Below are 12,074 nucleotides of genomic sequence, written 5' to 3'. Positions count from 1 at the left end.
GTTACTGTTCTCACCTTAAACCAATGTTATCTCGCTTTGAACTCGTGTGCCTTGTGAAAAATTACTCCCTGACTCTTTTCTCTGTCCGTCTGCCTCATGACTTTATAAAATTCTGTAAGGCCATTCCTCTGCCCTGAAGCTCCAGGGAAAACTGTCGAAGCCAATTCAGCTTCGCGCTATTGTCCAAACAGTGCAAACCTTGCAAACCCTTTCAAATACTTTCGAAGTTACACCACGTTCGTTACTGAATGTGCGATCTGTTCGTGCCTGAAGTGAAGCGATGCTCAAACACTAGTAATGACAATTTTAACAGTTTGCCTCATTACGGTAGCGTGGCCGAGTGGTCTAAGGCGCTGGATTTAAGCTCTAGTCTCTATCGAGTCGTGGGTTCGAATCCCACCGCTACGAAAGTGGCGGCTGTTCTACTGTGACAGTTGAACATAGGGAACATATGTGTCTTCGTCGTTGTGGTTGTCGCTGCTCAGGCCTCTGATCCAGGCTGACTTGGAAAACCCGTTGCTGTCGGAACCTCCTCAACCACTCTGCTTTCGGACATATGCGCGGCCTGTTTCGGTGTCTCAAATAGTCAGCGCGTTTGTCTAGAAGTTTGGTGGTTCGAGCCCGCCCTTAGCACCAAGCCTCAATTATTTCAATTCAAGCATTGAGACCAACCATGTCTCGACACTGCAACCACGAGTAACTCACCCGAGTCTGCAGCTGGATGTGGCCTCAATCTCTCCAAGGCCCCGCTGCCAATAGAAAGCGGCGACTGCAGCTTCAACCAGCGGCTTCCTGCTCAGCCCTGGGACACAGCACATGGAAAATCCTTCCCCAGGAACAGCTCTTCCCGTGTGAAAGGGACAACTATTCCACTTTAAATTGGAAACGGCTTCAGAGGATTGTTCCTGGTCTTGGAACGTTTCATAAACAAAGCTTTTGTCTCGCAAATAAGAAGGGGGAAAAGTTGTTGGCAGGAAGAATAGAGAAAGTGTTGACTGTGAGGACTCTATCTCGTCAGCAGATGGGATTCCTTACACTCGAAACAGAAATGATTGGGATTCCTTAGGTAATTTCCCAATTGATTTACCGTCTGCCAGAGTGACTGGGAATCACTCCGGCGACAAAAAGATGAGGATAAAAATATGAAAATATTTATATTGAGTCTAAAATCCAGAGACAAGTTCTAAATAGATAATAATGTTCTGAAGGAATAATAGCTGAGAAATGGAAAGTGTGAATGATGACATTTGTGATTGGGAGGAATGAACTGGATCCTTGCAAATTGCAATGCCGGGTGAAATATGCTCAGTATGAAATGACACACTCATCAATCGTGAGCCAGGCCCAGCTACTTTAGTCGGTAGATCATGAGATGCTTAATCTCAGGGCCGTAGGTTCAAGCCTCACGATGGGCCCTTTCCCTCCTTTAAAGAAATCCAGCTCTCTGCTCCCCTTGCAGTATTGTAACCCAGTGCAGGGGTTGGTTTTGACACGTCGATCCGACTGTGTTTGATCACACCTCGGTTTCTGAGTGAAAGCTGTCTCCACTTGCCCATAAGATGGAATCCCATCTGCTGACGAGACAGGAGCTTTGTTTATGAAACGTTCCAAGACCAGGAACAATCCTCTGAAGCTATTTCCAATTTAAAGTGGAATGGTTGTCCCTTTCACACGGGAAGAGCCGTTCCTGGAGAAGGATTTTCCATGTGCTGTGTCCCAGGGCTGAGCAGGAAGCCGCTGGGTGAAGCTGCAGTAGCCGCTTTCTCTTGGCAGCGGGGCCTTGGAGAGATTGAGGCCACATCCAGCTGCAGACTCGGGTGAGTTCTCGTGGTTGCAGTGTCGGGACATGGTTGGTCTCAATGCTTGAACTGAAATAATTGAGGCAAGGTGCTAAGGGCGGGCTCGAACCACCAAACTTCCAGCCAAATGCACTGACTATTTGAGACACAGAAACTGGCCATGCAGATATCCGAAAGCAGAGTGGTTGAGGAGGGCCCGACAGCAGGGCTCACACTGTTTTCAGACTCAGTCGGAATGAGTTGACCTGAGCAGCGGCAAATACAACAACGAAAACGCGGAGTTGCGGCTCTGTTCAACTGCCTGCAGCAGAACAACCGACATTTTGGTAGCGGTGGGATTCGAACCCACGACTCGATAGAGACTGGAGCTTAAATCCAGCGCCTTAGACCACTCGGCAACGCTACCACAGCAGAGCAAAACGCCAAAATTTCATTACTAGCATTTCAGCATCGCTTCACTTCAGGCACTGACAGATCACGCATTCAGTAACGAACGTGGAACAATTTCGAAAGTATTTGAAAGGGTTTGCAAGGTTTGCACTGTTTGGACAATAGCACGAAGCTGAATTGGCTTCGACAGTTTTCCCTGGAGCTTCAGGGCAGAGGAATGGCCTTACAGAATTTTATAAAGTCATGAGGCAGACGGACAGAGTCAGGAGCAATTTTTCACAAGGCACATGAGTTCAAAGCGAGATAACAGTGGTTTAATGTGAGAACAGTAATATTTAAAGGGGATGTGAGGGACACTTGTTTTGAATACAGACATTTCCGTGTGTACAGAATGAATTACCATATTTAGTGGCAGAGACTGGTGCCCTCACAACATTTCAAAGGCATCTGAAAGGGTTCTGAGAGATAAGGGACACATTTTGGCAAATATTGGTTAGATTAATTTCGGTTATCTGTTTAGCAGTGGCAAGTTAGATAGCAGGGTCTGTTTCCGTGTTTGGCAACTCTGAGACGCTCCAGAAGCTGACACCAGCTTGAATAGACCATTTGATTAAAAAAAACGCATGCTGTTTGTTACTCGGTGCGTTTGGCGATTTTTCCTGGAGGGTGGAGTTTGGTCTGAAGAAAAATACCACACAAATTGTGTGACCCCCTCAGCACTCCAGCGAATCCAAAAACTGACAGCTCTTAGCGTGGAACAGAAGCAAAACAGAAAAGGCGGAACCATTGCCAGACACACTGGCATGCTGACTTTGAGGTAGTGCGATTCGTCTATGTCATGTACTGCTCACACAAATGGCAGAGAGACAATTCCAAACCGTGCTTCCAAACATACTGGAGCTTTAATGCATTGTCAATTCCCAGAAAGTGCTCAAGTAACATCCAACAAAACAGAACAGCAATGAACCATGAGAAGTGAAGATGACCAATTCCATTCTTGATGAAATTGGGTCAACAATGCGCTGGTACCTCCATCTGATGGAGAGGACCAATCCCCAGCCTCCCTGACCAGGACAGTAATGAAGGAAACCAGAGAGCTATAACAACGTTTCACACCGTGATTGCCCACCGTTTCACCACAGCAACAAAAACCGGCGAGCAGATTCAGTGTAGGATCTGGTTTCACATCAGCAATGAAATATCAATCCCCACTCACTTTCAGGGAAAACGGTGCCCACCGTAAATTGTCTGGAATAGGAATCCCCAGCACAGTCTGTTTGGGCCCCGGGTTATACTGCTGTACAGACTTTCATATGGACAAAGTCCTTTTCAAAGGGAGTGTTTGTGGCTGTCCATACGACAATGGCAGCTGTTGCCCTCACTCTCACTGCCGTTCCTGCCCATATACGGGTTGGTATCCTCACCTTGTTCCAGGGGGTTCAGGGTACAATACTCTGCTGTAGAAAACCGGAGCGTTTTGGAGCAGAAAGATGTGGAGCCCGTGTGCCTCCTGGAATTGTCGTGCCCCAGTGATTAAGGAGATAGGTTAGTAATCCATTAATGTGTCCCCATGCAGGGTCGAAACCTGCCGACTACATCTTGAACGACCCCCTGCCGGGCACATTCTCGCTCAAACTTCTGCAAGTCAGGCCAATCATTTGATTAGACGTTGGCTGCTCGAGTTCTCAAACAGAAATATCCCACACTCCAACCGTTATTTCTGTTTCCCTTTTCACAGATACTGCTAGACCCATCGAGCTCCTGCAGTATTCTCTGAATGTACTGCACAGAAGTGCTGCTTTTCATTCGATTCCTTTAATCCCAGTCCCTCTGTTCACTGCCTCTGGTCAGTGGGAACACTTGGTCCTGCTCGTCAAAGTGTCCATGCCCACGGTTCCCACTCCCATCATTATAAACAGCCGCAGGAAATTGCCGGTTAACCATCTTTACTCCAAAGAGAAACTCACCAGTCTCGGGAATCTCTCCACAAAACGGGACTTCTCATCCCTGGACACGGTGTGAGACAGAGGATTGTGAAGAGATTTTGGGAGAATATTGTCAGTTGGCAGGTGCACAAATGTTAAAGGCACATCCCGTATAACACAGTTTCCAGCTTTGTGAACCTTCGGGAACTCTTTGGGAAATGGAATCAGAGGAGAATGAAGAAGGGTGAACTGTCGGGCTGAGCAGAAACAGTCAAGACACCTTCCCCTTCTTGAAGAGGACGCCACATGAACTGATCGGAGACATTGAAAGAATTCTCGTTCCTGTACATGAGGAATACAAATCTCATCTGGACTCTAGATCAATGAAGTAACTCGGGACCACACAAGACACTGGGAGGCTCGAAGGGAGATGGTCCCGGTTGGAGAAGAGCTGGTTCCCAGTGACATGGGTGTGTCTGTAGTGGGTGGGATCAGACTGTTCCCATGTCGACATAATGAATGTCCCAGTCTATATTCTGGCAAAGTAAAACTGATAGAGGACAGTTGGCGTTCTGGGAAGGGCAGACTGAAGTGGGAAGTTAGTCACAGCCTGCTTTAGAGGATCGTGCAAGGTGTGAGGTTAGACGTTTCAGCGCATTCGACTGTTAAATGAAAGGTTCCTGGTTCAAGACCCCCCAAGGGCGACAGCGATGGTTGTTCTTGCTGCATCTGTTTTGGATGCTGCACAGTTTCGTGTTTCGAGTAGGGTCAGGAAAATATTCTCCAAACGGAACCCTTTCGTGTGAGGAACCACAAAGAAGTTTCTGCATTGCTTTAATGGTTCATGTAAAAGAATTGTGGATTCTTGGAATCTGAAGCAAAAACAGAAGCTGCTGTCGAATCTAACGGGTTTGGCAGGACCTGTGGGAGATTACCGAGTTCTGATGAAGTTTAGAAATGTTGTCTCTGATTTTCTCTGCATAGATGCTGTAAGATCTGCTGAGTTTCTCTTGCAATTCCTGTTCTTGTTTATAAATGAATGTCCATTCCATCTATCAGGATGATACAACCAGTTCCACCATGCACCAAAATGTAACGCTTTTGCAAACTGTGAAGTGATTGGATTCAAACAAACCCGATAATGATTCACTCTTCCTCAGCTCCACAATGAGAGACACCTGGAAAATGAAGAGGACAGTGTGGTTCTGTAATCGTCGATGCGTGTTTAAGGCAATGGACTTGAAATTTATTTGGCTTTATCCTCACAACCTGGAATCCTTCCGGTTGCGATTCAGTAATGTCAACAAATAAAAATGGAGATTACACCCTGTCTTCATCTTTCACAAACAAAACACAGGAGAAGGGAAAAAAGACATTTCAGACAGGTTGGGAATGGGGGCAATCCACAACCTTCTGCCTTTCAGGGTACAACACGCAGAAATCCCCAGAGAAAGTTGAGACACTATGAATTCAACAATTCCATCCCAACTTTGTTGGAGCTACGAGCCAACCGTTGGCAAACGAGATGAAAACAGTCAGAGGCCAGTCTCCGACTGGTGCAGACTTGATGGGCCGAAGGGCATTTTCTGTGCTGCAGCCCCCTTTGACCAGCTGCGGTGAGCTGGTCGGAGAAACTGGCGGATGTGAAGCATATTGAATGGGTCTAATCCTGAGACCTCTGTTTGTTTCCATCTGTGGGTAAATATGAGGTGGAGTTCCTCGGCGGTGTTACAACATTATGTGACCACGTGCAACTTCAGTCCCATTGTTGTGTCATTTCAGATCACAGGGAGAATCCCATTTAGATTCGCCCTGGTAACATCAGAAACGCAGGTTTCTGGGAACTGGGACTAGAATAGATGGAAGTCCAATGACCCGCATTGCAGATGGGCCGAAAGGTCATTTCCACGCTGTAAAAATCGGAAGAAAGGGAGAAACTAATCTGCAGCTAAAATGATCACAGATGTAAATACAAAAGCGGTTTCCTGATGAAAACACACAGTGCCTTTTCTTTTTGCTTTCCCTGTGAGCCTCCTGGTGAGGATTCAGTTTTCTCACTTTTGCAGCAAGTGGAGTTTTCCTCGTACCATTAATCGTGGGGACAGCCTTCCCGAAGCAGGGAATGAAGTATGGAGCTGACAATTGATCGAGTGTTGTACCATACTTAATGCAGAGTAACTTTAAACAAAGCACTTCGAAAATTGGAATTCGGAATCAGAAACGGAAATTGACAGAGAAACTCGGCAGACTCTGTGGAGAGAAACAGGTTTAATGTTTCAGATCGACCGAACCAGGATAGTTATGCATTTCATTGTGTTAATGCTAGAGTAATTGTCAGTTTTACTGAGCAAATCAGCATATTTATCAGAATATTATATTAGCCGAGAAATGTCAACTTTCTGAATGTCAACCGACTTTTCCGGGTGTAATGCTGATTCCGTTGCCTTGAGCTGGTGAAACGCTGGCCTTCAATTGTTCTTTTTTATTCCCCTTTCTGTCAGTGAGCACCCATTTTAAATGGAGAGTTTCTATTTTCAGCCTCTCCCTCAATATGCGTCTCTCCTTGTCTATTATTTCCTCTGTCTCACTCTCTTCCACATGCTCCCACTCTCTGTCTCTCAATATCCCTCATTTTCCATTTCTACTCATTGAAAAGTCTGAGATAGTTTGAGAGTAGACCTTCTAAGCACAATTGCCGAAAGTGTTTGGTGCATTAGCCAGAAGGAAATAGGTCTGGGTGGGTTACTCTCTGGAGGGACAGTGTTGGGCCAAAGGGCCTGTTTCCACGCGATAGGGAATCTAACCACCTTGTTCGAAACTCATTTGTGGCGTAGGATGCCACTCAATGGGATAGAAATTACTGTTCATCCCTATTTACTCCAGAGATTGAGATGTTGAGTTACTTTACAGAACCCTGGAAGAACTCAAGGTACAGCCGTGATACTGTTCGCCGAGCTGGGAATTTGTCTTGCAAACGTTTCGTCCCCTGTCTAGGTGACATCCTCAGTGCTTGGGAGCCTCCTGTGAAGCGCTTCTGTGCTGTTTCCTCCGGCATTTATTGTGGCCTGCCTCTGCCGCTTCCGGTTGTCAATTCGAGCTGTCCGCTGTAGTGGCCGGTATATTGGGTCCAGGTCGATGTGTTTGTTAATAGAGTCTGTGGATGAGTGCCATGCCTCTAGGAATTCCCTGGCTGTTCTCTGTTTGGCTTGTCCTATAATAGCAGTGTTGTCCCAGTCGAATTCATGTTGCTTGTCATCTGTGTGTGTGGCTACTAAGGATAGCTGGGCGTGTCGTTTCGAGGCTAGTTGGTGTTCATGGATGCGGATCGTTAACTGTCTTCCTGTTTGTCCTATGTAGTGTTTTGTGCAGTCCTTGCATGGGATTTTGTACAATACATTGGTTTTGCTCATATTGGGTATCAGGTCCTTTGTTCTGGTGAGTTGTTGTCTGAGCGTGGCTGTTGGTTTGTGTGCTGTTATGACTACAGTGGACAGCTCGAACTGACAACCGGAAGCGGCAGAGACAGGCCACTACAAATGCCGGAGGAAACAGCACAGAAGCGCTTCACAGGAGGCTCCCAAGCACTGAGGATGTCACCTAGACAGGGGACGAAACGTTTGCAAGACAAATTCCCAGCTCAGCGAACAGAACCACAACAACGAGCACCCGAGCTACAAATCTTCTCCCAAACTTTGAGCCATGATGCTGTTAGGGAGGGAGTTCCAGGATCTGGATCAAAAGCACTGTCGGAGCAGCGAGATATTTCCAACTCAGAAAGGCGAGGTCCGAGATGGGTGATTTGTGGTTACAGTTGTCTCGTGTATCTGTTGCAATTGTCCTTCTAGATAGATGCAAACAACCACTGGGTTGGTCTGGGTCTGTGGTCTGTGAGGAAGCAGGAGTTAGTTTTCAATAAGATAACTCACAAGAAGAGAAATAAATCTTCATTTCCTGTCTGGGAATTGTATCCCGGTCTGGGTATTACAAACTCAGACTCCGAACCAGTGACCCTACTGAAGCTGACAGTTACACTTGTGACCTGATCTGTCCAGACTCTGTGTATGATCTTCACGACATCGTCATCTTCAGCAGCAATGTTTCTCTCTCTAAGTTTCCAAACAATTCATATTGCCGCCCTGGTTTCAATGTGAAGAAAGCGGAGTTGTGCTAACCTGATTTACTGCAGGAAGGTACAGAACAGTTTGATACTAACAGCGGCTCGTTTTGAGGCGTTGATCTGCGGTGATGGGGCAGCCCCAATTCGTTCAAATCGTCTGATTCCAAATTCCATGTTGGAAATGACCAGAGATTTCTTGCTGAATTTGTTCAGGATCTTGACTGGAAGTGACACTAAATCCAAGTATGAAAGTACATTTCAGTGTAGTGCATCATAAGATAGCGCAGTGACTGTGAATAAAATGCTGGAGACGTCCAGCAGAAGAACAGGCGACACAGAAGCAGGTACCTGAGGACAAATGTATTTGCTTTGCCATTGAAAGGCCCTGTTACACAAAGTGGATTATCTTTGCTGGTTGATCACCTGATGAGTGTTGTTTCCCAGATCTCCATGTTTACATCACATATGGAAAGGTGTCCAGCGTGTGTGTGTTTGCATCCGGCTAGTGAAGCAATAGATAAAACATCTGACTTTCAATCAGACGATTGTAGGTTTACATCCTACATGTCTCGACTGTAACGTGTTAGTTCAGCCAATTGCATGTTGTCAGTTGCTCTTTTCTTATGTTCTTCCGAGCTGCAGGGATTGGATCAGTGTGTATTCAAATGGAATGTTGCTTTTGGGTCCATGACAGCTCAATGTCAGACAGGTGTATGGCTGGTCCTGTTTTGTCAGGTTCTGAGGATCTGAATGGTTTGGATCAGTGTGGTTTCGAATTTAAAACTTGCATTTAGGTCTACTGTCCATTTTAAATTCCAGCTCAGCTCAACATCTCTCATTGCCTGTCAAACTGGCGAGTGTTCCACCTAAAGCTGCCTTTGTCAGAGAAGCTGTTGTGTGAAGCAGAGAGCGGAAGTGAAGCACAAGGAGCTGGTATGATCCTGAGACATCTGTTCCTCTCGGGATATGTTTCTGTGTGTTTCCCTCTGTGGGGGAAAGTGAGGTTCAGTTCCTCAAGGTGGTTACAATACAGTGTGACCATGTCAAACCCCAGTCCCATTGTCGTGTCGTTTAAATTCACAGTGAGAATCGGGTTGATATTTGCTCTGGAAACATCAGTTCACATAACATTTTGAGCCAAAACTAGAAACTGGGACTGGAATACCTGGATGCCTGATGAGCTGCAATGTACGATGGGCCGAACGGTCTCTTCCCACTCTGTGAAAGCTCGAAGGCAAGGAGGACGTAATTTGCAGCAAGACTGATCAGAAATGAAAAGGCAAAAGTGTTTTCATTCTGAATAAATGTAAGGGCGCCTTCTGCCTTCCCTTGTAGTCTAGCAGCCAGTATTTGGCGCTCTCCCCGCCGTGACACGGGTTCTATTCCCGGTCAAGGAATGCGTGCTTTGTTCTGCACACACATCATGGTAAGAATATTTCTGACCACTTTTCCAAAGCTGGCAGGACATCGGTTTTGTGCCAACCGTTTTAAAGTTGAACAGAAAACCAAGAGATGCAGATGTTGGAAATCTGAACCAAAAACAAGAATTGACGTGCAAACTGAATAGTCCTGGCAACATCTGTGGGGAGAAACAGGGAACGATGATTCACAACGACAGAACCAGATTAGTTCTTCATTTCTCGACCACAATGCCGGGATAATGGTCAGTTTTATCTGTCGAATGAGGATAGTTATCAAAATCTTGGTTTTTAGCCAGTAAGCAGCCATGTCGACCCGAGATCTGATTCTTTCAGGGTCTACCTCAAGATGGGTCTCTCATTTTCTGTCTTTATCTCTGTGTATCTACCTCACCCTTTATCATATTCTTTGACCCTTTATTTGCCAATATCCCTCATTTCCCATTCCTACTCTATGAAAGGACTGACGTTCAGGGATAGTTTGAGAATGGAGCTGCTGAGAGGTTTTCTGGAACCTGGCAGGAGACTGGAAAACTTGGCTCACATTCTACGGATAATACGTCTGCCACTTGGATGTGACATAAGGAGCCATTTATTTCTCAAAATACTGTAACCCTTCCGAAGTTAAAGTTGCATTCCTTATCCAATAGAAAAAAAAACGACACCATGGAAGCGTTAATGATGCTGTAAAATGAATGAATGGCGACAGCAGAGAATGAGGATGATCCACTCCTGGTTTCTGTGCCATAACCACAACATCCCACGGCCTTTCTGCAGTGTCTCCTGCCTCACCTCGTTATTCCCACCAAACGTGGAATGAAGGAGGGAGAATAAAAGTGGAGGAGAAGAAGGAGTGCTTTTGGAACAGCGACAAGAAACTCCAGGTTGGTGGATTGGTTAGGATGGACAACATACACTGCTGGAACTAAACCAGGAAAAAGGAGTGGGTTTGCCAAACCATAACAGGCTCGAACTCAAACAGGATGCTGAGTCCCTTCATCAGTAACACGACACTTAATAAAAGGTGAACCTCCGAGCCTTCAATACAACAAGTGGGCGCAGCTGTGATTGGACCCTATGGTCAGCTGCTTCCCAAGGAGGGGTTTGAAATAACTAAGCGACGGCCATATGTGCAGTTCCTTAACCACATGACCACAGTAACTCGGAAATACATTTCTGTATCAATATTACTCAGTGTGATTCACAATCAAATCCCATTTTTGCAAAACCAGACATTTCACGATTGGACATTCTTCAATGCAATGGCACATAAAAGGGCAATCTTCTCTTGCATTGGCTTCAAACAGATTTTTCTTTCTGTTTAAACTGACAGGACAAAGGGGACGTTGTTCATTCTCTTGGGACGTTTTGACGGCTTTAATACACACAGTGGTAATCTCACACGAAGAGGAACAGTGTCATTGCCATGAATTGCCCAGGAATGGTGTGTGAGCCAATGTAAACAGTTTGTAGTAAAGGCTGACCCATTAGCAGCGACACTGAGCCTTGCACCACCAGATCCAGACTCACTTCCTGCCTCATGCCTCCCAGTCATCATTGTCATTCACGTCAATTTCACTTCCCTGCTCCACTTCTCAACTTACTACCGATCTCCTGCAGGTGTCCGATTGGAACCTACCACTGTTAGAAACGCATTCCTGGGATAAAGATATCACTCAATGGAATAGGACTCGCTGTCCATCCCTAAATCCCCCAGAGATGGAGGAGATGAGTTGCTTTTGTGAACCATTGAACTCCTTCACACGGAGGTACAGCCATTATGCTGCAAGTGCGGGATTTCCTGGATTTACACCCAGAGACACTGAAGGAACACCAACATATTCCCAACTCAGGAAGGTGAGATGATTGGAGGGAGATTTGAAGGGGTCACTATCGTATCTGTCCGCTGTCATTGTCCTTCTACATGGTCCAAGCAATCACTGGGCTGATTCTGGAGGGATCCCGGTCTGTCTTCTGTGTGGAACGGGGAATGTGTTTTCATTCAGACAATTCACATGAAGAGAATTAAACCTTCATTCCCTGAATGGGAACTGTATCCATGTCTGGACGATACAAACTTTGACTCCTCAGCACAGACCCCCCCCCCCCCCGGTAATGCTGACAGTATCCAAAGCGACCTGAATTGTACACCCCCTTGTGCCTGTCCATCCCTTCATAACCACCTTCGGCAACAAAGTTTCTCTCTTCAATTTTGCAAACGCTTCATATTATCGCCTTGGGTTTCAAAGTAAAGAAAGTGGAGCTGTGGTAATCTGATGTTGGTCAGTCGGTGTAATGCAGGAATGTATAGAACATGTTGACGCGGGCAGAGACCCGTTTTGAGGCGTGAGGTTGCAGTGAAGGGGTTCCACCAATAAAAGGCGCTGTTCATCTCGTCTGATTCCCCATCCCGGGACTCAAACCA

At 46.1% G+C, this 12,074-nt stretch overlaps 2 non-coding genes across 2 annotated transcripts; one reads left to right on the top strand and one right to left on the bottom strand.

The window, feature by feature from the left end:
- The first annotated feature begins 326 nt into the window (after positions 1 to 326).
- On the top strand, positions 327 to 408 carry trnal-uaa (transfer RNA leucine (anticodon UAA)). The gene has a single exon. It is a non-coding gene; the product is annotated as a tRNA-Leu (tRNA).
- A 1,715-nt stretch (positions 409 to 2,123) lies between these two features.
- On the bottom strand, positions 2,124 to 2,205 carry trnal-uaa (transfer RNA leucine (anticodon UAA)). Its single transcript has one exon. It is a non-coding gene; the product is annotated as a tRNA-Leu (tRNA).
- Positions 2,206 to 12,074: the final 9,869 nt, after the last annotated feature.

This window comes from Chiloscyllium punctatum, chromosome 34 (genome assembly GCF_047496795.1).
Source record: "Chiloscyllium punctatum isolate Juve2018m chromosome 34, sChiPun1.3, whole genome shotgun sequence".
NCBI lineage: Eukaryota > Metazoa > Chordata > Chondrichthyes > Orectolobiformes > Hemiscylliidae > Chiloscyllium > Chiloscyllium punctatum.
This window is presented reverse-complemented; position numbering and strand designations above follow the sequence as displayed.